The 22,464-nt window shown below is 45.0% G+C and overlaps 1 long non-coding RNA gene across 1 annotated transcript in view; it reads right to left on the bottom strand.

Annotated features, from left to right (window-relative positions):
* LOC138638554 (uncharacterized) overlaps positions 1-22,464 on the bottom strand; it is a 120,112-nt gene that overhangs the window by 3,569 nt on the left and 94,079 nt on the right. Inside the window, exon 2 of the long non-coding RNA XR_011312517.1 lies at positions 18,949-19,094. This is a non-coding gene — a long non-coding RNA (uncharacterized lncRNA). The remainder of the gene's footprint in view (positions 1-18,948; positions 19,095-22,464) is intronic.

Here is a 22,464-nt window from a genome sequence, read left to right on the forward strand (position 1 = left end):
CGCCCCCGGCACATTAACCCCTGGCACACCGCGATCAAAGATGATCGCGATGTGCCGGCGGTATAGGGAAGCTTCCCGCAGGGAGGGGGCTCCCTGCGGGCTTCCCTGAGCCCCCCGCAGCAACGCGATGTGATCGCGTTGCTGCGAGGGTCTCACCTCCCTCCCTGCTTCCTCCAGCCCCGGATCCAAGATGGCCATGGATCCGGGTCCTGCAGGGAGGGAGGTGGCTTCACAGAGCCTGCTCAGAGCAGGCACTGTGAAGCAGCCTGCACTGCTATCAGATCAGTGATCTGACAGAGTGCTGTGCAAACTGTCAGATCACTGATCTGTGATTTCCCCCCTGGGACAATGTAAAAAAGTTAAAAAAAAAATTTCCAAATCTGTAAAAAAAATAAAAAAAAATATTCCTAAATAATGAAAAAAAAAAAAAAAATTATTCCCCTAAATACATTTCTTTATCTAAATAAAAAAACCAAACAATAAAAGTACACATATTTAGTATCGCCGCGTCCGTAACGACCCGACCTATAAAACTGGCCCACTAGTTAACCCCTTCAGTAAACACCGTAAGAAAAAAAAAAAAAAACGAGGCAAAAAACAACGCTTTATTATCATACCGCCGAACAAAAAGTGGAATAACACGCGATCAAAAAGACAGATATAAATAACCATGATACCGCTGAAAGCGTCATCTTGTCCCGCAAAAAACGAGCCGCCATACAGCATCATCAGCAAAAAAAAAAAAAAGTTATAGTCCTGAGAATAAAGCGATGCAAAAATAATTATTTTTTTTATAAAATAGTTTTTATCGTATAAAAGCGCCAAAACATAAAAAAATGATATAAATGAGGTGTCGCTGTAATCGTACTGACCCGAAGAATAAAACTGCTTTATCAAAACGCGGAACGGTATAAACGCCTCCCCCAAAAGAAATTCATGAATAGCTGGTTTTTGGTCATTCTGCCTCGCAAAAATCGGAATAAAAAGCGATCAAAAAATGTAACGTGCCCGAAAATGTTACCAATAAAAACGTCAACTTGTCCCGCAAAAAACAAGACCTAACATGACTCTGTGGACCAAAATATGGAAAAATTATAGCTCTCAAAATGTGGTAACGCAAAAAATATTTTTTGCAATAAAAAGCGTCTTTCAGTGTGTGACGGCTGCCAATCATAAAAATCCGCTAAAAAACCCGCTATAAAAGTAAATCAAACCCCCCTTCATCACCCCCTTAGTTAGGGAAAAATTAAAAAAATGTATTTATTTCCATTTTTCCATTAGGGTTAGGGTTAGGGCTAGGGTAAGGGTTAGGGTTAGGGCTAGGGTTAGGGCTAGGGTTAGGGTTAGGGCTAGGGTTAGGGCTAGAGTTAGGGCTAGGGCTAGGGTTAGGGCTATGGTTAGGGCTAGGGTTAAGGCTACAGTTAGGGTTGGGGCTAAAGGTAGGGTTAGGGCTATGGTTAGGGCTAGGGTTAGGGCTACAGTTTGGGTTCGGGCTAAAGTTAGGGTTGGGGCTAGGGTTAAGGCTACAGTTAGGGTTGGGGCTAAAGTTACGGTTAGGGTTTAGATTACATTTACAGTTGGGAATAGGGTTGGGATTAGGGTTAGGTGTGTGTCAGGGTTAGAGGAGTGGTTAGGGTTACTGTTGGGATTAGGGTTGGGGGTGTGTTTGGATTAGGGTTTCAGTTATAATTGGGGGGGTTCCACTGTTTAGGCACATCAGGGGCTCTCCAAACGCGACATGGCGTCCGATCTCAATTCCAGCCAATTCTGCGTTGAAAAAGTAAAACAGTGCTCCTTCCCTTCCGAGCTCTCCCGTGTGCCCAAACAGGGGTTTACCCCAACATATGGGGTATCAGCGTACTCAGGACAAATAGGACAACAACTTTTGGGGTCCAATTTCTCCTGTTACCCTTGGGAAAATACAAAACTGGGGGCTAAAATATAATTTTTGTGGGAAAAAAAAAGATTTTTTATTTTCACGGCTCTGCGTTATAAACTGTAGTGAAACACTTGGGGGTTCAAAGTTCTCACAACACATCTAGATAAGTTCCATGGGGGTCTATTTTCCAATATGGGGTCACTTGTGGGGGGTTTCTACTGTTTCGGTATATTAGGGGCTCTGCAAATGCAATGTGACACCTGCAGACCATTCCATCTAAGCCTGCATTCCAAATGGAGCTCCTTCCCTTCCGAGCCCTCCCATGCGCCCAAACAGTGGTTCCCCCCCACATATGGGGTATCAGCGCACTCAGAACAAATTGGACAACAAATTTTGTGGTCCAATTTCTCCTGTTACCCTCGGGAAAATACAAAACTGGGGGCTAAAAAATAATTTTTGTGGGAAAAAATTTTTGTTTTATTTTTACGGCTCTCCATTATAAACTTCTGTGAAGCCCTTGGTGGGTCAAAGTGCTCACCACACATGTAGATAAGTTCCTTAGGGGGTCTACTTTCCAAAATAGTGTCACTTGTGGGGGGTTTCAATGTTTAGGCACATCAGTGGCTCTCCAAACGCAACATGGCGTCCCATCTCAATTCCTGTCAATTTTGCATTGAAAAGTCAAACGGCGCTCCTTCCCTTCCGAGCTCTCCCATCCGCCCAAACAGTGGTTTACCCCCACATATGGGGTATCAGCGTACTCAGGACAAATTGTACAACAACTTTTGGGGTCCAATTTCTTCTCTTACCCTTGGGAAAATAAAAAATTGGGGGCGGAAAGTTAATTTTTGTGAAAAAATATGATTTTTTATTTTTACGGTTCTACATTATAAACTTCTGTGAAGCACTTGGTGGGTCAAAGTGCTCACCACACATCTAGATAAGTTCCTTAAGGGGTCTACTTTCCAAAATGGTGTCACTTGTGGGGGGTTTCAATGTTTAGGCACATCAGGGGCTCTCCAAACGCAACATGGCGTCCCATCTCAATTCCTGTCAATTTTGCATTGAAAAGTCAAACGGCGCTCCTTCCCTTCCGAGCTCTCCCATCCGCCCAAACAGTGGTTTACTCCCACATATGGGGTATCATCGTACTCAGGACAAATTGTATAGCAACTTTTGGGGTCCAATTTCTTCTCTTACCCTTGGGAAAATAAAAAATTGGGGGCGGAAAGTTAATTTTTGTGAAAAAATATGATTTTTTATTTTTACGGTTCTACATTATAAACTTCTGTGAAGCACTTGGTGGGTCAAAGTGCTCACCACACATCTAGATAAGTTCCTTAAGGGGTCTACTTTCCAAAATGGTGTCACTTGTGGGGGGTTTCAATGTTTAGGCACATCAGGGGCTCTCCAAACGAAACATGGCGTCCCATCTCAATTCCAGTCAAGTTTGCATTGAAAAGTCAAATGGCGCTCCTTCGCTTCCGAGCTCTGCCATGCGCCCAAACAGTGGTTTACCCCCACATGTGGGGTATTGTCGTGCTCAGGACAAATTGTACAACAATGTTTGGGGTCTATTTTCTCCTGTTACCCTTGGTAAAATTAAACAAATTGGAGCTGAATTAAATTTTTACATTAAAAAAGTTAAATGTTCATTTTTATTTAAACATTCAAAAAATTCCTGTGAAGCACCAGAAGGGTTAATAAACTTCTTGAATATGGTTTTGAGCACCGTGAGGGGTGTAGTTTTTAGAATGGTGTCACACTTGGGTATTTTCTATCATATAGACCCCTCAAAATGACTTCAAATGAGATGTGGTCCCTAAAATAAAATGATGTTGTAGAAATGAGAAATTGCTGGTCAACTTTTAACCCTTATAACTCCCTAACAAAAAAAAATTTTGTTTCCAAAATTGTGCTGATGTAAAGTAGACATGTGGGAAATGTTACTTATTAAGTATTTTGTGTGACATATCTCTGTGATTTAATTGCATAAAAATTCAAATTTGGAAAATTGCGAAATTTTCAAAATTTTCGCCATATTTCCATTTTTTTCACAAATAATCGCAGGTAATATCAAAGAAATTTTACCACTGTCATGAAGTACAATATGTCACGAGAAAATAATGTCAGAATCACTGGGATCCGTTGAAGCGTTCCAGAGTTATAACCTCACAAAGGGACAGTGGTCAGAATTGTAAAAATTGGCCCGGTCATTAACGTGCAAACCACCCTTGGGGGTAAAGGGGTTAAAGTCCATGCCAGAAAAAAAAATTTTTTGGGGGGAGACCAGTGTAATTAATATATATGTTTAGCTCCTGTTTCATACTCTAAATGTCAGAAAAAATAAATTTGTAGAATACTGTCACAATGTGACACGACCCAATGAGGGGGGTCGGTCAGTGGAAAGCACAACACACACACAAGGGGATGGAAATGGAGAGAGGAAGGTCCAACTGATAGGGAAATGGGAATGGTCACCACTTGAGCTCAAACCTGAGTCTGTCCCTGCACTCCCCTAATGCCTTAAGTGGGTCATTCTCCCCCCCCCCACCATCAGGAACCTCGTTCCTCGCTGTCACCTAGCACTGCTCTGGCTAGTGCACTGGCCAGCAAGGGGCGTTAGCCTCACCACTGCAGACAGTTACACACAGAGGACAGTGACAAACATGAAAGGGATGAGAAGAAAACACCTCACTTAGCTCTCAGACTCTGCTGTCAAGCTCCACACTGCAGATGACACAGAAGCCAGACTCCAAACGCCAGAGATAGCAGACACCAGAGAGCTGCCACTGCAAGGCTGGTCTCCATAGAGAAAATCTATCACCAACAGTCAGCCATTGCATCACGTGACCATTTAAAGGATGGTGGGAGTGGTCACCACCCGCATCAGCTGAGCTACCAACTCTGCAGTTGCAACATATTGCCAGCAGGGGAAACTGACATTAACCCCTGCTGGTCCTGAAAGGAAAAAACCTACATTTAAAACATAATGGAACCACAGCTGCCATGAATCCAAAAATGGATCATGACAAATAAACATTAATGGATATATTTCTATTAAGGGTATGAATCTTGACTAACTGAGTAATTGCAGAGTGGAAAAGTCTTGTCTCAGGTATATCGCACCGTACTGGAATAGGAACTTACTAAATTGCTCTGTTTGTTCAGACAAGGTATCATGATTTAGGGCACTGCAAAACTCGAAAAGCATAGATGCCGATGTAAGTAGTAGTAGTAGTGCTATTTTAACATGAAGTATTCATTGTATATCCTCTGTGCCATATTTTTGTAAGTAAAGAAAGATTGTTTGGTTTCTTTGAGCTGAATTTAACTCCTTTCGTTTGCATACTACTGGCCTTGGCAAAGCCATCATCCGAGCATCTTACAGAATAGGAATCAGTAAAGATGAGCTGGAATACCTCTACTTCTATATTGCTAGATATCCCAGGTAAACTATCTTAATAGTTACAGGTGCATTCGCTTTCCCTTGGTTGTTATGTCAATGATCGCATCATTGAGGGGGCTAATAGGCTCTAAAATAAATGGCACAGCTAAATTGTGGCGTGCAATGCCAGTGATTGACACGAGGTTTACAGCAGCGATCAGTGACAGCACTGATCACTGCTGTGTAAGGCAGAAGTCAGCTAACTAATATAGGAAGCATCTGCCCTGTGTAAGGCAGGTTCAACTCCTTAGTGGGGATAAATGGATTTGTGGATTTTCGGGTTCTGGTAACCTATCCGACCTTTATTTCAATGTTTGGTTCTGGTACCAGAACTTTACCCAAACTTCAACCAGAACCTGAAAACCATTAAAAACAATGAGGACCCAAACTTTTGAGCAGGAAAATTGTCTATTTCTCTTTGACTTTCTCTCTCTTTCTCTATGCAATCGACTTTCTCCGCCCTGAACTTCGAACATTGCAACGGACTTCAGGGAGAAGTCTGTGTTCGGCGTTTAGCACTGGATACTAACTGTCCGGTATGAACCCTGAAGTTTTACGTTCGGGTTTTCTGAGCTTTACTCCTGAGCTTTCTCTAAACACCCTGACATGCTTGATGTGACGCATAAATTGTAAAAGAGAACAACCCATAAACAATACTTATCACATATCCATAAGATAAATGTGATAAGTATGTGATAATGATTGTTGAGGTGCTTTTTGCTGATTTCACAGATCTTAAAAACAGGGGAACCAAAGGGTCAAGTTAGATTGAAGCATTAGTGAGCTTGTGGACCACCACTCCATTTACTGGCTTTCACTTCCATTGAAAAAGCCTTTGTTGAGTAGAGTTGAAATATTGCAGTAATTAATTAAGGACTTCACATTTTTTTTATTAGATTTAGGATTGTTGATGCAATTATTTTTTTTATATGTTCTAATAAAGGATGCTGATCTAGTGACAGATAAATGTGTGTATGTGTTTAACTATGCATGAGGCTTATCGTTTTATGGCTACTGAGAGCCCCACATGTCTAGCTTTCAAATTATACAAGCTTCTGACAATATCTCTATATGCTCAACAGCTGGTTACACAGACACAGTCCTAGAAAATAAATACTTAGGGTGTGTTAGATCCAGTTAGCTTCAGCTAGGGCCAGGTTTCAGTGTTCAGAAACATTTTGGCTGGAGACACACTAGTGATTTTAAAATCGGTCCGATTTTGATGCAGGAGAATCGGACAAGTGCAATGCAAGTGTCATGCAAGTGTCATTTGTTGTTTTTTTGCGAGTACAATCCGATTTTTCACACCTGGCATCCGATTTACATCTGAATGCAGTGCGATTGCTATTTATGTCATTTACACATCATTTTCAAATGAAATATTCTTCAAAACACAGATAGATAGATAGATAGATAGATAGATAGATAGATAGATAGATAGATAGATAGATAGATAGATAGATAGATGTGGCAATTCATATGCGGGTACAGTAAAATCACACTGACAGGTTAGAATAGAATAGTTATATACACATAGAATTCATATATATATATATATATATATATATATATATATATATATATATATATATATATATATATATATATATATATATATACATACAGTCATGGCCAAAAGTATTGACACCCCTGCAATTCTGTCAGATAATACTCAGTTTCTTCCTGAAAATGATTGCAATCACAAATTATTTGGTATTATTATCTTCATTTAATTTGTCTTAAATGCAAAAATACAAAAGAGAATGAAGCAAAAAGCAAAACATTGATCATTTCACACAAAAATCCAAAAATGGGCCAGACAAAAGTATTGGCACCCTCAGCCTACCCGCGACCAACCGCTTCCAGTAACCATCAATGAGTTTCTTACAATGCTCTGCTGGAATTTTAGACCATTCTTCTTTGGCAAACTGCTCCAGGTCCCTGATATTTGAAGGGTGCCTTCTCCAAACTGCCATTTTTAGATCTCTCCACAGGTGTTCTATGGGATTCAGGTCTGGACTCATTGCTGGCCACCTTAGAAGTCTCCAGTGCTTTCTCTCAAACCTTTTTCTAGTGCTTTTTGAAGTGTGTTTTGGGTCATTGTCCTACTGGAAGACCCATGACCTCTGAGGGAGACCCAGCTTTCTTACACTGGGCCCTACATTATGCTGCAAAATTTGTTGGTAGTCTTCAGACTTCATAATGCCATGCACACGGTCAAGCAGTCCAGTGCCAGAGGCAGCAAAGCAACCCCAAAACATCAGGGAACCTCCGCCATGTTTGACTGTAGGGACCGTGTTCTTTTCTTTGAATGCCTCTTTTTTTCTCCTGTAAACTCTATGTTGATGCCTTTGCCCAAAAAGCTCTACTTTTGTCTCATCTGACCAGAGAACATTCTTCCAAAACGTTTTAGGCTTTTTTAGGTAAGTTTTGGCAAACTCCAGCCTGGCTTTTTTATGTCTCGGGGTAAGAAGTGGGGTCTTCCTGGGTCTCCTACCATACAGTCCCTTTTCATTGAGATGCCGACGGATAGTACGGGTTGACACATTGTACCCTCGGACTGCAGGGCAGCTTGAACTTGTTTGGATGTTAGTCAAAGTTCTTTATCCAACATCCGCACAATCTTGCATTGAAATCTCTTGTCAATTTTTATTTTCCGTCCACATCTAGGGAGGTTAGCCACAGTGCCATGGGCTTTAAACTTCTTGATGACACTGCGCATGGTAGACACAGGAACATTCAGGTCTTTGGAGATGGACTTGTAGCCTTGAGATTGCTCATGCTTCCTCACAATTTGGTTTCTCAAGTCCTCAGACAGTTCTTTGGTCTTCTTTCTTTTCTCCAGCTCAATGTGGTACACACAAGGACACAGGACAGAGGTTGAGTCAACTTTAATCCATGTCAACTGGCTGCAAGTGTGATTTAGTTATTGCCAACACCTGTTAGGTGTCACAGGTAAGTTACAGGTGCTGTTATTTACACAAATTAGAGAAGCATCACATGATTTTTCGAACAGTGCCAATACTTTTGTCCACCCCCTTTTTTATGTTTGGTGTGGAATTATATCCAATTTGGCTTTAGGACAATTCTTTTTGTGTTTTTTCATTTAAGACAAATTAAATGAAGATAATAATACCAAATAATTTGTGTTTGCAATCATTTTCAGGAAGAAAATGAGTATTATCTGACAGAATTGCAGGGGTGTCAATACTTTTGGCCATGACTGTATATATATACATACATCTATATACAGTGGGGCAAAAAAGTATTTAGTCAGTCAGCAATAGTGCAAGTTCCACCACTTAAAAAGATGAGAGGCGTCTGTAATTTACATCATAGGTAGACCTCAACTATGGGAGACAAACTGAGAAAAAAAAATCCAGAAAATCACATTGTCTGTTTTTTTAACATTTTATTTGCATATTATGGTGGAAAATAAGTATTTGGTCAGAAACAAAATTTCATCTCAATACTATGTAATATATCCTTTGTTGGCAATGACAGAGGTCAAACGTTTTCTGTAAGTCTTCACAAGGTTGCCACACACTGTTGTTGGTATGTTGGCCCATTCCTCCATGCAGATCTCCTCTAGAGCAGTGATGTTTTTGGCTTTTCGCTTGGCAACACGGACTTTCAACTCCCTCCAAAGGTTTTCTATAGGGTTGAGATCTGGAGACTGGCTAGGCCACTCCAGGACCTTGAAATGCTTCTTACGAAGCCACTCCTTCGTTGCCCTGGCGGTGTGCTTTGGATCATTGTCACGTTGAAAGACCCAGCCACGTTTCATCTTCAATGCCCTTGCTGATGGAAGGAGGTTTGCACTCAAAATCTCACGATACATGGCCCCATTCATTCTTTCATGTACCCGGATCAGTCGTCCTGGCCCCTTTGCAGAGAAACAGCCCCAAAGCATGATGTTTCCACCACCATGCTTTACAGTAGGTATGGTGTTTGATGGATGCAACTCAGTATTCTTTTTCCTCCAAACACGACAAGTTGTGTTTCTACCAAACAGTTCCAGTTTGGTTTCATCAGACCATAGGACATTCTCCCAAAACTCCTCTGGATCATCCAAATGCTCTCTAGCAAACTTCAGACGGGCCCGGACATGTACTGGCTTAAGCAGTGGGACACGTCTGGCACTGCAGGATCTGAATCCATAGTGGCGTAGTGTGTTACTTATGGTAGGCCTTGTTACATTGGTCCCAGCTCTCTGCAGTTCATTCACTAGGTCCCCCCGCGTGGTTCTGGGATTTTTGCTCACCGTTCTTGTGATCATTCTGACCCCACGGGGTGGGATTTTGAGTGGAGCCCCAGATCGAGGGAGATTATCAGTGGTCTTGTATGTCTTCCATTTTCTAATTATTGCTCCCACTGTTGATTTCTTCACTCCAAGCTGGTTGGCTATTGCAGATTCAGTCTTCCCAGCCTGGTGCAGGGCTACAATTTTGCTTCTGGTGTCCTTTGACAGCTCTTTGGTCTTCACCATAGTGGAGTTTGGAGTCAGACTGTTTGAGGGTGTGCACAGGTGTCTTTTTATACTGATAACAAGTTTAAACAGGTGCCATTACTACAGGTAATGAGTGGAGGAAAGAGGAGACTCTTAAAGAAGAAGTTACAGGTCTGTGAGAGCCAGAAATCTTGATTGTTTGTTTCTGACCAAATACTTATTTTCCACCATAATATGCAAATAAAATGTTAAAAAAACAGACAATGTGATTTTCTGGATTTTTTTTTCTCAGTTTGTCTCCCATAGTTGAGGTCTACCTATGATGTAAATTACAGACGCCTCTCATCTTTTTAAGTGGTGGAACTTGCACTATTGCTGACTGACTAAATACTTTTTTGCCCCACTGTATATATATATATATATATATATATATATATATATATATATATATACACACACATGTCAGTAACAAACACACACATATACAGTACAGACCAAAAGTTTGGACACATCTTCTCATTTAAAGATTTTTATGTATTTTCATAACTATGAAAATTGTACATTCACACTGAAGGCATCAAAACTATGAATTAGCACATGTGGAATTATATACTTAACATAAAAGTGTGAAACAACTGAAAATATGTCTTATATTCTAGGTTCTTCAAAGTAGCCACCTTTTGCTTTGAGGACTGCTTTGCACACCCTTGGCATTCTCTTGATGAGCATCAGGACGTAGTCTCCGGAAATGGTCTTCCAACAATTTTGAAGGAGTTTCCCAGAGATGCTTACACTTGTTGGCTCTTTTGCCTTCACTCTGCGGTCCAGCTCACCTCAAACCATCTCGATTAGGTTAAGGTCTGGCGTAGCACCCCATCACTCTCCTTCTTCATCAAATAGCCCTTACACAGCCTGGAGGTGTGTTTGGGGTCATTGTCCTGTGGAAAAATAAATAATGGTCCGACTAAACGCAAACCGGATGGAATAGCATGCCACTGCAAGATGTTGTGGTAGCCATGCTGGTTCAGTATGCCTTCAATTTTGAATAAATCCCCAACAGTGTCACCAGCAAAGCACCCCCACACCATCACACCTCCTCCTCCATGCTTCACGATGGGAACCAGGCATGTAGAGTCCATCCGTTCACCTTTTGTGCGTCACACAAAGACAAGGTGGTTGGATCAAAGATCTCAAATTTGGACTCATCAGACCAAAGCACAGATTTCCACTGGTCTAATGTCCATTCCTTGTGTTCTTTAGCCCAAACAAGTCTCATCTGCTTGATGCCTGTCCTTATCAGTGGTTTCCTAGCAGCTATTTTACCATGAAGGCCTGCTGCACAAAGTCTCCTCAAAACAGTTGTTGCAGAGATGTGTCTGCTGCTAGAACTCTGTGTGGTATTGACCTGTTTTCTAATCTGAGCTGCTGTTAACCTGCGAATTCTGAGGCTGGTGACTCGGATAAACTTATCCTCAGAAGCAGAGATCTTCTTTTCCTGGGGCGGTCCTCATGTGAGCCAGTTTCTTTGTAGCACTTGATGGTTTTTGCAATTGCACTTGGGGACACTTTCAAAGTTTTCCTAATTTTTCGAACTGACTGACCTTCATTTCTTAAAGTAATGATGGCCACTCGATTTTCTTTACTTAGCTGCTTTTTTCTTGCCATAATACAAATTCTAACAGTCTATTCAGTAGGACAGCTGTGTATCCACCAGACTTCTGCACAACACAACTGATGGTCCCAACCCCATTTATAAGGCAAGAAATGTTAGGACTGGCGGAACGCACCAAAACAGATGGTATAGATGCGTTCGCAGTCCGGGGTCCACCGTGCAGGTGAAAACCTGCTGCTAGCAATTAGCAGACTATATGGCGGTACACTAAAGTATACACGCGTGGGTTAACCTCACCCAGCGTGAAGAAAGCGATCCTGTTAAGTCACAGGACCGCGGTACCGCACATAGAGCGCGAGCAAGCAGTCAGCGAACTTAACCCCAAAAGGGATTGTAGTCCGATTAGACCCTTGCTGGCACAACACTGCAACTGGGTGTGCAAAGAACCTTATCTGCAATATAAGAGCACAAGAGTGCGTGCGATGCCGCACTGACGGACGCGACTAACCACCCAGGCTTGGGTATGGAAAGCGCAAGGCAAGCGCACGGCGCCGTACTGGCGGTCACAGCAACTGGACGCTATAATGTGTGACTAGTGCTGTAGGATAAGTCGGGCGCTAGGTAGCAGCCATACACCTTCCGCGAACAGTCATTCAATAGGGTAGGGGTATCCAAGGACGACTTGCACTCACAACATACACACATTAGCAATTGTAAGACAATACTAGCGCATGGCCGTGCGGTCATGCGCAGTTTATATAGCTGCAGCACAGGAAGTGGCCACAGCACCTTTGCCCTTCCAAGACCTGCCAAGAGGACCAATGGAATGTGCTGCAGAGCCTGAACACATGACCCTCGATCTCCAACGGGAGATCTTACCCTGGGCATGCTCAGTACGTGCAGACAAGGACTTAGTCCCAGAGAAGTCCGCTCGCTGCTGACCAGCACTGACTTTAATGGCAGAGACTGGAGAAGCAGCAGTAACTCTCAGAACAGAGTGAGAATGAGCAAGACGCTGGGACCGACGTCTTTGCTGAGCAGACTCCACTGCGGCTGGACAAGAATGGGAGACCGCAACGAAGGTGGCTCGAAATTCCCCCTGTGCAGAAGCGTGAACTCGACCCCTAACATTACCCCCCCTCCTAGGGCCCCCCCCTCCTTGGGCCTCGCTACGTTCGAAGGCAGCAATGAGCTGCGGAGCCCGAATGTGCTCAGCAGGCTCCCAGGACCTATCCTCAGGGCCGTAACCCTTCCAGTCCACCAAAAAAAATTTTTTGCCACGCACCACCTTGCACCCCAAGATAGCGTTCACCTCGAAATCGTCCGTAGATGAACCCGATGTCCCGGCAGATGACTCAGAAAACCGGGACATGTATACGGGCTTAAGGAGGGACACATGAAAGGTGTCGTTGATACCAAGGCGTGGAGGAAGGGCCAGACGGTAGACCACAGGATTAACCTGTTCAAGGACCTTGAAGGGACCCAAGTAGCGAAGAGCAAATTTAGTGGACTCAACTCGCAGCCTGATGTTACGGGCGGAGAGCCACACCAAGTCGCCAGGAGCAAAGGTCGGGGCGGGGCGCCGATGAGCATCGGCGGAGGACCTCATTCTCTCCTTAGAGGCCCGAATGGCATCCTGAGTGCGGTCCCAAATATCCCGTGCCTCCACAGCCCAGTCTGCCACCCTGGAGTCTGCGGAAGACACGGGCATAGGCACAGGTACCCGTGGATGCTGACCATAGTTGAGGAGGAATGGGGTTTGTCCAGTGGAGTCGGCTACGGCGTTGTTCAGCGCAAACTCTGCCCATGATAGCAAGGATGCCCAGTCATCCTGCCTGGCTGAAACAAAATGTCGCAGGTATGTGACCAAGGTCTGGTTGGCCCTCTCTACCAACCCATTCGTCTCGGGATGATAAGCAGAAAAGAGATTCAACTCAATACTGAGAAGACGACACAGCTCTCTCCAGAACCGAGACGCAAACTGGGGACCCCGGTCACTGACAATTTTGTCAGGCATACCATGTAGGCGGAAGATGTGCTTAATGAACAACGCAGCCAAGGCCCGTGCAGAAGGTAACCGTGGTAGCGGCACCAAATGCACCATTTTTGAGAAATGATCGGTGATGACCCAAATGATGGTACAGCCGCGAGACTTGGGCAAACCCACGACAAAGTCCATCCCGACCATCTCCCAGGGTCTATCTGCCACCGGCAAGGGATAGAGCAACCCAGCTGGCCTTTGACGCAGAGATTTACTTTTGGCGCAGGAGACACACGCCAGAATATAATCCCTGACATCCCGGACCATATGCGGCCACCAGTACGTCCTCGCCAGTAGCTCAGATGTCCTCTTTGTCCCAAAGTGTCCACCCACTCTGGACGAATGAGCCCAAGAGAGAACCTCCGGTCGCAAATTAATGGGCACAAAAGTCTTGCCCGGAGGCACAGACTCAAGCGAAACCGGCGCTACGGTTCTCAGGCTCTCAGAAGGAACAATAAGCCGAGGCTCCTCTTCCTCCTCTTCAGTTGACATAAGTGAGCGAGAGAGAGCATCAGCACGAATATTCTTCTCCCCGGCGAGAAAATGAAGAGAAAAGTGGAACCGGGAAAAGAACAAGGACCATCTGGCTTGGCGAGAATTTAGCCGCTGGGCTGTTTGTAAGTAGACCAAATTTTTGTGGTCAGTGTAAACTTGGAAGGGAAACCGCGCACCTTCCAGAAGATGTCTCCACTCTGAAAAGGCCAACTTCATTGCTAGCAGCTCCCTATCCCCGATGGAGTAGTTTCTCTCCGCTGGCGAGAAGGTCTTAGAGAAGAAGAAGCATGGATGCTTCCGACCTTGAGCATCCTTCTGATAGAGGACTGCTCCAGCACCAACGGACGAGGCATCCACCTCCATTAGGAATGGCTTATCCACATCGGGACGATGTAAGATGGGAGCGCTAGCAAAGTGGGACTTAATAGAAGTGAAGGCCTTGGAGACCTCTTCCGACCACAATTTAGGATTCGCTCCCTTCTTGGTGAGGGCTACCAAAGGAGCTACCAGAGTTGAGAAGTGGGGAATGAACTGGCGGTAATAGTTAATGAACCCCATAAAGCGCTGCACCGCTTTAAGAGAATGGGGCTCTTGCCAGTCCATCACAGCCTGTAGTTTGGCAGGATCCATAGCCAATCCCTGGGCGGAGATGATATAGCCCAGGAACGGCAAAGACTCCTGCTCAAACATACACTTCTCCAACTCAGCGTAAAGAGAGTTTGCCCGTAGGAGGTCGAAGACTCTGCCAACATCTCTCCGGTGGGAGTCAATATCTGGAGAAAAGATGAGAATATCATCCAGATAGACTACAACTGAGGTGGAAAGCATATCCCGGAAGATGTCGTTGACAAAGTCTTGAAAAACGGCTGGGGCATTACAGAGCCCGAAGGGCATCACCAGATACTCATAGTGCCCATCTCTGGTGTTAAACGCCGTTTTCCATTCGTCCCCCTCACGGATGCGAATCAGGTTGTAAGCACCCCGCAGATCTAATTTAGTAAACACTCTAGCTCCCCGAAGCCTATCGAAGAGCTCGGATATCAAGGGCAAAGGATACTTGTTCTTAACGGTGATAGCGTTAAGACCCCTGTAGTCTATGCATGGACGTAGTTCCCCATTCTACTTCTGCACGAAGAAGAACCCTGCCCCAGCAGGTGACACTGACTTCCTGATAAACCCTCTTGCCAGATTCTCTTGAATGTACTGAGACATGGCCTCCGTCTCCGGGAGAGATAATGGATAAACTCGACCCCGGGGAGGCTCCGCACCAGGCAAGAGATCGATAGGACAGTCATAGGGGCGATGGGGCGGAAGGGTCTCCGCCGCCTTTTTGGAGAACACGTCTGCGTAAGACCAATATTGCTTGGGGAGAGAGGATAGATCTGCGGGTACCTCAGTAGTAGCAACCTGAACGCACTCTCGGTGACACCTACCCCCACATGATTCACCCCATCCCAGAATTCTGCCAGAGGACCACTCGATGTGAGGAGAGTGGTACCGTAGCCAAGGTATCCCCAACAGGACCTCATCAATACCCTCAGGAATGATGAGCAGAGAAATAATCTCCTGATGGGATGGCGACATGGACAGAGTAACAGGGATAGTCTGATGTGTTATCTCTGCGGGGAGTGTCGACCCATTCACCACTCGTACCGTTACTGGTTGAGATAGCATAACCAGGGGTATTGCGAGACGTTGGGCGAAGGCAGAAGACATAAAATTGCCCTCCGCCCCAGAATCCACGCAGAGGTCTACCGAGTGGGAGGATGAGCCAAAGGTAATTGTCCCCTTAAATGACAATTTGGAGGCAAACGTCGCAGTGTCTAGTGCACCTCCACCTACTACCAGTAGACGCTGACATTTCCTCGACCGCTGATGACATCTGGTGGCAAGATGTCCTGACTGTTGGCATACATGGCAACCCTGGAGTGCACGAGCGGTCTGGGACTTAGATCTCGCTCGTGACACCACCTTAGGTTCCTGGAACTCAGGAGCCTGGACTGGAGATTCCAAAGGTTTGGCGAAGGTGGGAGCCAGCCGAAACCTCTGCCTACACTGGGTTCGCTCTAACCTCCGCTCGTGAAAACGGAGGTCAATGCGAGTAGCTACTGTTATTAACTCTTCCAGTGTGGCGGGAATCTCTCTAGTGGCCAGAGCATCCTTAACGTGGTCAGCCAGCCCCCTCCAAAATATAGGGATAAGGGCTTTATCCGACCACTCCAGCTCAGATGCTAGAGTGCGGAAATGGACGGCAAAAAGGCTGACCAAGGACGAGCCCTGAGTCCACTGCAACGCCCTGTCCGACAATAAGGAAATTATAAAGCCCACCTTAGCCCGCTCTGTAGGGAAACGAGAGGCCAGAAGCTCGAGATGTATTGAGCACTGACTCACGAAACCCCTACAGGACTTACTGTCACCAGAAAATTTCTCTGGTAGCGGGAGGCGAGATAGCGTCGGTACAGGGGCGGCAGTGGACAAGGTAGCTGCAGCCACACTTGCAGCCTGAACAGCGACAGCAGTAACATCCACAGCTGAGGTTGAACGCTCAAGAGCCGCCAACCTTCCCTCCAGCTGCTGGATGTACCGCTGTAAACGCTGGTCGTCCGCCATTTTACTAGCCAGACCCTGGCGCTAGTATTCTGTTAGGACTGGCGGAACACACCAAAACAGATGGTATAGATGCGTTCGCAGTCCGGGGTCCACCGTGCAGGTGAAAACCTGCTGCTAGCAATTAGCAGACTATATGGCGGTACACTAAAGTATACACGCGTGGGTTAACCTCACCCAGCGTGAAGAAAGCGATCCTGTTAAGTCACAGGACCGCGGTACCGCACATAGAGCGTGAGCAAGCAGTCAGCGAACTTAACCCCAAAAGGGATTGTAGTCCGATTAGACCCTTGCTGGCACAACACCGCAACTGGGTGTGCAAAGAACCTTATCTGCAATATAAGAGCACAAGAGTGCGTGCGATGCCGCACTGACGGACGCCACTAACCACCCAGGCTTGGGTATGGAAAGCGCAAGGCAAGCGCACGGCGCCGTACTGGCGGTCACAGTAACTGGACGCTATAATGTGTGACTAGTGCTGTAGGATAAGTCGGGCGCTAGGTAGCAGCCATACACCTTCCGCGAACAGTCATTCAATAGGGTAGGGGTATCCAAGGATGACTTGCACTCACAACATACACACATTAGCAATTGTAAGACAATACTAGCGCATGGCCGTGCGGTCATGCGCAGTTTATATAGCTGCAGCACAGGAAGTGGCCACAGCACCTTTGCCCTTCCAAGACCTGCCAAGAGGACCAATGGAATGTGCTGCAGAGCCTGAGCACATGACCCTCGATCTCCAACGGGAGATCTTACCCTGGGCATGCTCAGTACGTGCAGACAAGGACTTAGTCCCAGAGAAGTCCGCTCGCTGCTGACCAGCACTGACTTTAATGGCAGAGACTGGAGAAGCAGCAGTAACTCTCAGAACAGAGTGAGAATGAGCAAGACGCTGGGACCGACGTCTTTGCTGAGCAGACTCCACTGCGGCTGTACAAGAATGGGAGACTGCAGCGAAGGTGGCTCGAGATTCCCCCTGTGCAGAAGCGGGAACTCGACCCCTAACAAGAAATCCCACTTATTAAACCTGACAGGGCACACCTGTGAAGTGAAAACCATTCCCGGTGACTACCTCTTGAAGTTCATCCAGAGAATGCCAAGAGTGTGCAAAGCAGTCATCAAAGCAAAAGGTGGCTACTTTGAAGAACCTAGAATATAAGACATAATTTCAGTTGTTTCACACTTTTTTGTTAAGTATATAATTCCACATGTGTTAGTTCATAGTTTTGATGCCTTCAGTGTGAATTTACAATTTTCATAGTCATGAAAATACAGAAAAATCTTTAAATGAGAAGGTGTGTCCAAACTTTTGGTCTGTACTGTATATGTATTTATATTGAACTGAAAGATTGAATAAAAGCCGGTAATTCATCTGCCGGCTTCTGTAAAATCACTGCAGCAGCTGACAGGATAGAAGAGATGGATTACATACAGTAAATACATATAGAATAGGTAGATATATAGATGTCAGTGACAAATACAATTGGTACAGTGTGTGTGCAAATTAGTGGACATGTATTTAATAATAAACGATTATTTAGTGGCAAAAAATTGCAAGGGCCACCGTGCAATTTCCAAAACCAGCAGAGGAAAAGCCAGCGACTGGGGACAGATGATTATAGACTGGGAAGGGGGTAATTCCCATGGACCTTCCCAAGCTATTATTATCAGCTCACAGCTGTATGCTTAGCCTTTACTGGCTATTAAAGGGACTCTGTCACCCCAAAAATCGTATCTGAGCCTAGCCCACCGGCATCAGGGGCTTATTTACAGCCTTCTATAATGCTGTAGATAAGCCCCAGATGTAACTTGAAAGGTGAGAAATAAAGGTTAGATTATACTCACACAGGGGCGGTGCTGGTGTGGTCTGGTCCGATGGGCGTCGCGACCTGGGTCCAGCTCCTCCTATCTTCATTCGATGACGTCCTCTTCTTGTATTCTAGCAGCAGCTCCAGCGCAGGCGTACTTTATCTGCCCTGTTTAGGGCAGAGCAAAGTACTGCAGTGCGCTGGCGCCGGGAAAGGTCAGAGAGCCCCAGAGCATGCGCACTGCAGTACTTTGCTCTGCCCTCAACTGGGCAGACAAAGTACGCCTTTGTCAGAGCCGCTGCAAGTAGACAAGAAGAGGACGTCATCGAATGAAGATACGAGGTGCTGGACCCGGATCGCGACGCCCATCGGACCGGACCGTACTGGGACCGCCCCTGCGTGAGTATAATCTAACCTTTATTTCTCATCTTTCAAGTTACATCGGGGGCTTATCTACAGCATTATAGAATCACGGTGATTCCCAAAGCAGCACCAGACAAGCCCACAATGGGATTTCAGTATTTATCAACTTTACACTACTCTATCCTTCCTTGAATCTCTATTATAAGGTTTAATAAAGAGCAGGGACATGATCAAAACATTACCTTATGGAATTGTTTGCATTTCTCTACTGCGGTGAAGCAATTTTCTTTATTTGGTGATTGAAATAAATCCTTTTTTTGCAAATTATATGAGACTCTGAGTGCGACTGTTTATTCTCTGGACACGGTGAGAAGTGGCATCAAATGATCTAGAGAACAAATAATAATATAATAATAATATATAATTGTGCAGTCTTGGTGCATGGAACAGGGCCTGGGACAGGGCTTGGACCAGCATTTCTAGCTAAAACATTGATCAGTAACAGGTGGATGAGTGACAGCTGTAGGCCTGGTACTATGAGAGCCCAGCCAAATTCAGGCAACTCACATGAAGGAGACCCACCCTGGAGTCCAAATATTTCCAAAAATTAGGGGCAAACACCAGGAAAAGTGACATTATCTCACCCAAAGTAGAAATTTGATAATAGCACAGCAGTGGTCAACTATGGGCCATGCATGAGGTATCAGGGTCTGGGACAGCATTTGCAGCTTTGAATTTAAGTTTAAATTAAGATGAGGTGGATGAGGGACCGATAGAGGTCTGCTGTGCTGGGAGCCATGATACCTCATGCAACAGCTCAAACTGCTTTTCTGCTCAGCCACATTCAGGTGTCACAAACATCAGTTTCATAGACTACTATTGATATAAAAATTTATTAATAGTGAGACAGGTAGGTGACTGATCAATTGACCCACAGTAGAAATTTTGGAATGGCACAGCAGCAGTCAGCCATGGGCCATACATGAAGTATCAGGGCCTGAGCCAGCATTTATAGCTCTGAATTTAAGTTTTAATTAAGATGAGGTGGGTGATGGGCCATTGTTAGCCCTGATACCTCATGTAGCAGCTCAAACTGGATTTTTGCTCAGCTACACTTAGGTGACACAAATATTCGCTTGGTAGACCACCTATGTTAGAAAAATGTAAGGATAGTAACAAAAGTAGTTGACTTAAAGTAAGAACAGGCCTGCCGGTCTGGGAGCCCTACTGCTACAGGCAACACACATGAAGGAGACCCAACTTGGAATCTCCACATTTCAAAAAATTATTGGCACACACCACTAAAGTGGCATCAATTTCCCTTGAGTAGAAATAGTATAATTGTGCAGCAATTTAACAAATTCTGTAACTTGATGGGCTTCCCGACTCCATTTATTTGGCAGCCTCACAGTGGTATTATTATTATTTCTTGTTGTAGTGACAATTATTCCATGGCGATTTGAAAAGAGATATACAAAATAAAAACAAGTACAATAATCTTAAATAGTACAATATACCGACTGATACAGGAAGAGTGAGGACCCTGCCTGTGAGGGTTCACAGTCTACAATGGATAGGTGAGGATACAGTAGGTAAGGTTAGATCATGCAGCGATATGGTGGAAAGATGGTTACTGTAGGTTTTTGGGATATCAGACATGGTGTCTCTTCAGGTACTTTTTGAAGGTTTCTGTGATAGGAGAGAGTCTGATATGTTGTATTAGAGAGTTCCAGAGTATAGGGAATGCACAGGTGAAATCTTATATGGAATTGTGGGAAGAGGAGTTCTTATGCGGATCAGAGTTTGCGTGCATGTAAGTACCGGGAGGCTAGGTCACAGATGTGCAACGAGACAGGTTTTGGATGGCTTTTTATGCCATGGTTAGGGTTTTGAACTGGAGTTTCTAGGTAATTGGGAGCCAGTGAAGGAACTGACAGAGTAGTGGCCGAGAAATAGGGGAGGGATAGGTGGATTCATTGGGCAGCAGTTTATTATGGATTGGAGGGGTGCAAGACAGTTAAAAAGGAGGCCACAAAGCAGGAGGTTGCAGTAGTCGAGGTGGGAGATGATGAGTGCATGGACTGGGGGTTTTGCAGATTCTTATTAAGGAATGTTCAGATCTGGGAGATAATTTTGAGCTGTAGATGACAGGAAGTGGAAAGGGAATGAATATGTGTTTTGAAGGAGAGCTCAAAGTTCAGGGTTACCTCGAGGCAGCGAGCTTGCAGGATGCCCTCATCTATGCCTTGCAGATGAGGGTCAGAAAAAGCATTTGCTCCAGTTGATGGCAAGTGTTGCATCAAGTGGCCTCTCCTCCTTTTCCTCCACCCTAGCATCACACACAGTACAGTTCGCAGAGGTGGCACCCCCTTGTTTAGGCCCGCTTCACAACTCTCCCATGTCCAAACTGATTGTGGGAAACCACAGATGGGCAAGTCTGCAGAGCTGTTTACACATTCTATTCCATGGGCATCAGAGGTCTGCTCCAAAGATTCACAGACTCTACAGGAGGAAAGCTTCTCCACCAATGCAAAAAAATTTTTTCAGTGGAATACAAGGCCGGACGAGATAGGGTCAAAGCAGAATCCAGACCCTCATCACCAGATGTTAAACCCCACGGAGGAGGTGATCCTGATGAGAGTCAGACTGATGAGCTGCACGTCGACTATAATGTTCTGTCAGAGAAAGAAGAGAAGGTTGACTCTCAGGGCAAGGAGTGGACAAACAGAGAGGATGATAATGAGGTTGTAGATCCCACTCAGTTTGAATCCAGAGGAATGCAGCTGAGTAGCTCAGCAAAGGAGGCGGAGAAGGAGGAAGATACAGACAGATTGATGCATCTTTGACAAGCATTGCATCCTCATTCACAACTCTGGCTGTGACTAGCAGTGGTCACGGGTCAGTAGTTCACATGGACAGCAAAGATTGCCTTGCCTGGAACTTTTTGAGACCAAAAACGATGACCCAACTCATGTTATCAGCCAATTCTGTAGAAAAAGACTCAGTAGAGGCAAAAATTCCCAAGATTTGACTGCTACATTCATAAACCAGAAAATACGCGATCAACATGCTTTAGTCTTGGAATCTCACTGTGCTAAAATGTAGCCTAGTGAGCCTCGCAAATATCCAGCCACCTAACCAACTATATCTTCTCCTTCTTTCTCCTTGGTCACTGTTGCAAGTGTTCTCACACAGGTCTCCAGCTGCAGAACCTTCACTTGTTTACCCACTACAGTGGAAGTGAGAGAGAGAGCTCATCACTTAGTATGGAAGTAAACAAGCCTGCTGTTTTTGACTAATCTCAGACACCAAACACATCACATCCTTCTCAATCCATAATAACACCTCTTCCTTCACTTCATTCGCAGTCCAGCAGTTTGTCATGTTTACCGTACTCCACCCATCACACCACCCAGCAGCCAGGCCTCGGTTCTGCAGGTGTGGTCAAATAAAATATTGTTTCCTCCTACATAAGCCAAATCTTTGAACTTCACCATCTCCAATCTGTTTAAATGGAAATGTTGCCTTTCCTTTGGTGAATACAGATGCTTATGGCCTTTGTAGTCCCTCAGTACCAGTTGCCTTGTCACTATTACTTCTCTAAGAAAGCTGTGCCTGGGCTACATCAGCATGTTGCAGACAACATCACCCGTTACTTGAAAAAATCTATGTCTGCCAGGGTGCGTTTCATTACTGACACCTGGATGGGTAATTATGGCCAGGGGCGTTACATCTACAGTGGGGCAAAAAAGTATTTA

This window comes from Ranitomeya imitator, chromosome 5, assembly GCF_032444005.1.
Source record: "Ranitomeya imitator isolate aRanImi1 chromosome 5, aRanImi1.pri, whole genome shotgun sequence".
NCBI lineage: Eukaryota > Metazoa > Chordata > Amphibia > Anura > Dendrobatidae > Ranitomeya > Ranitomeya imitator.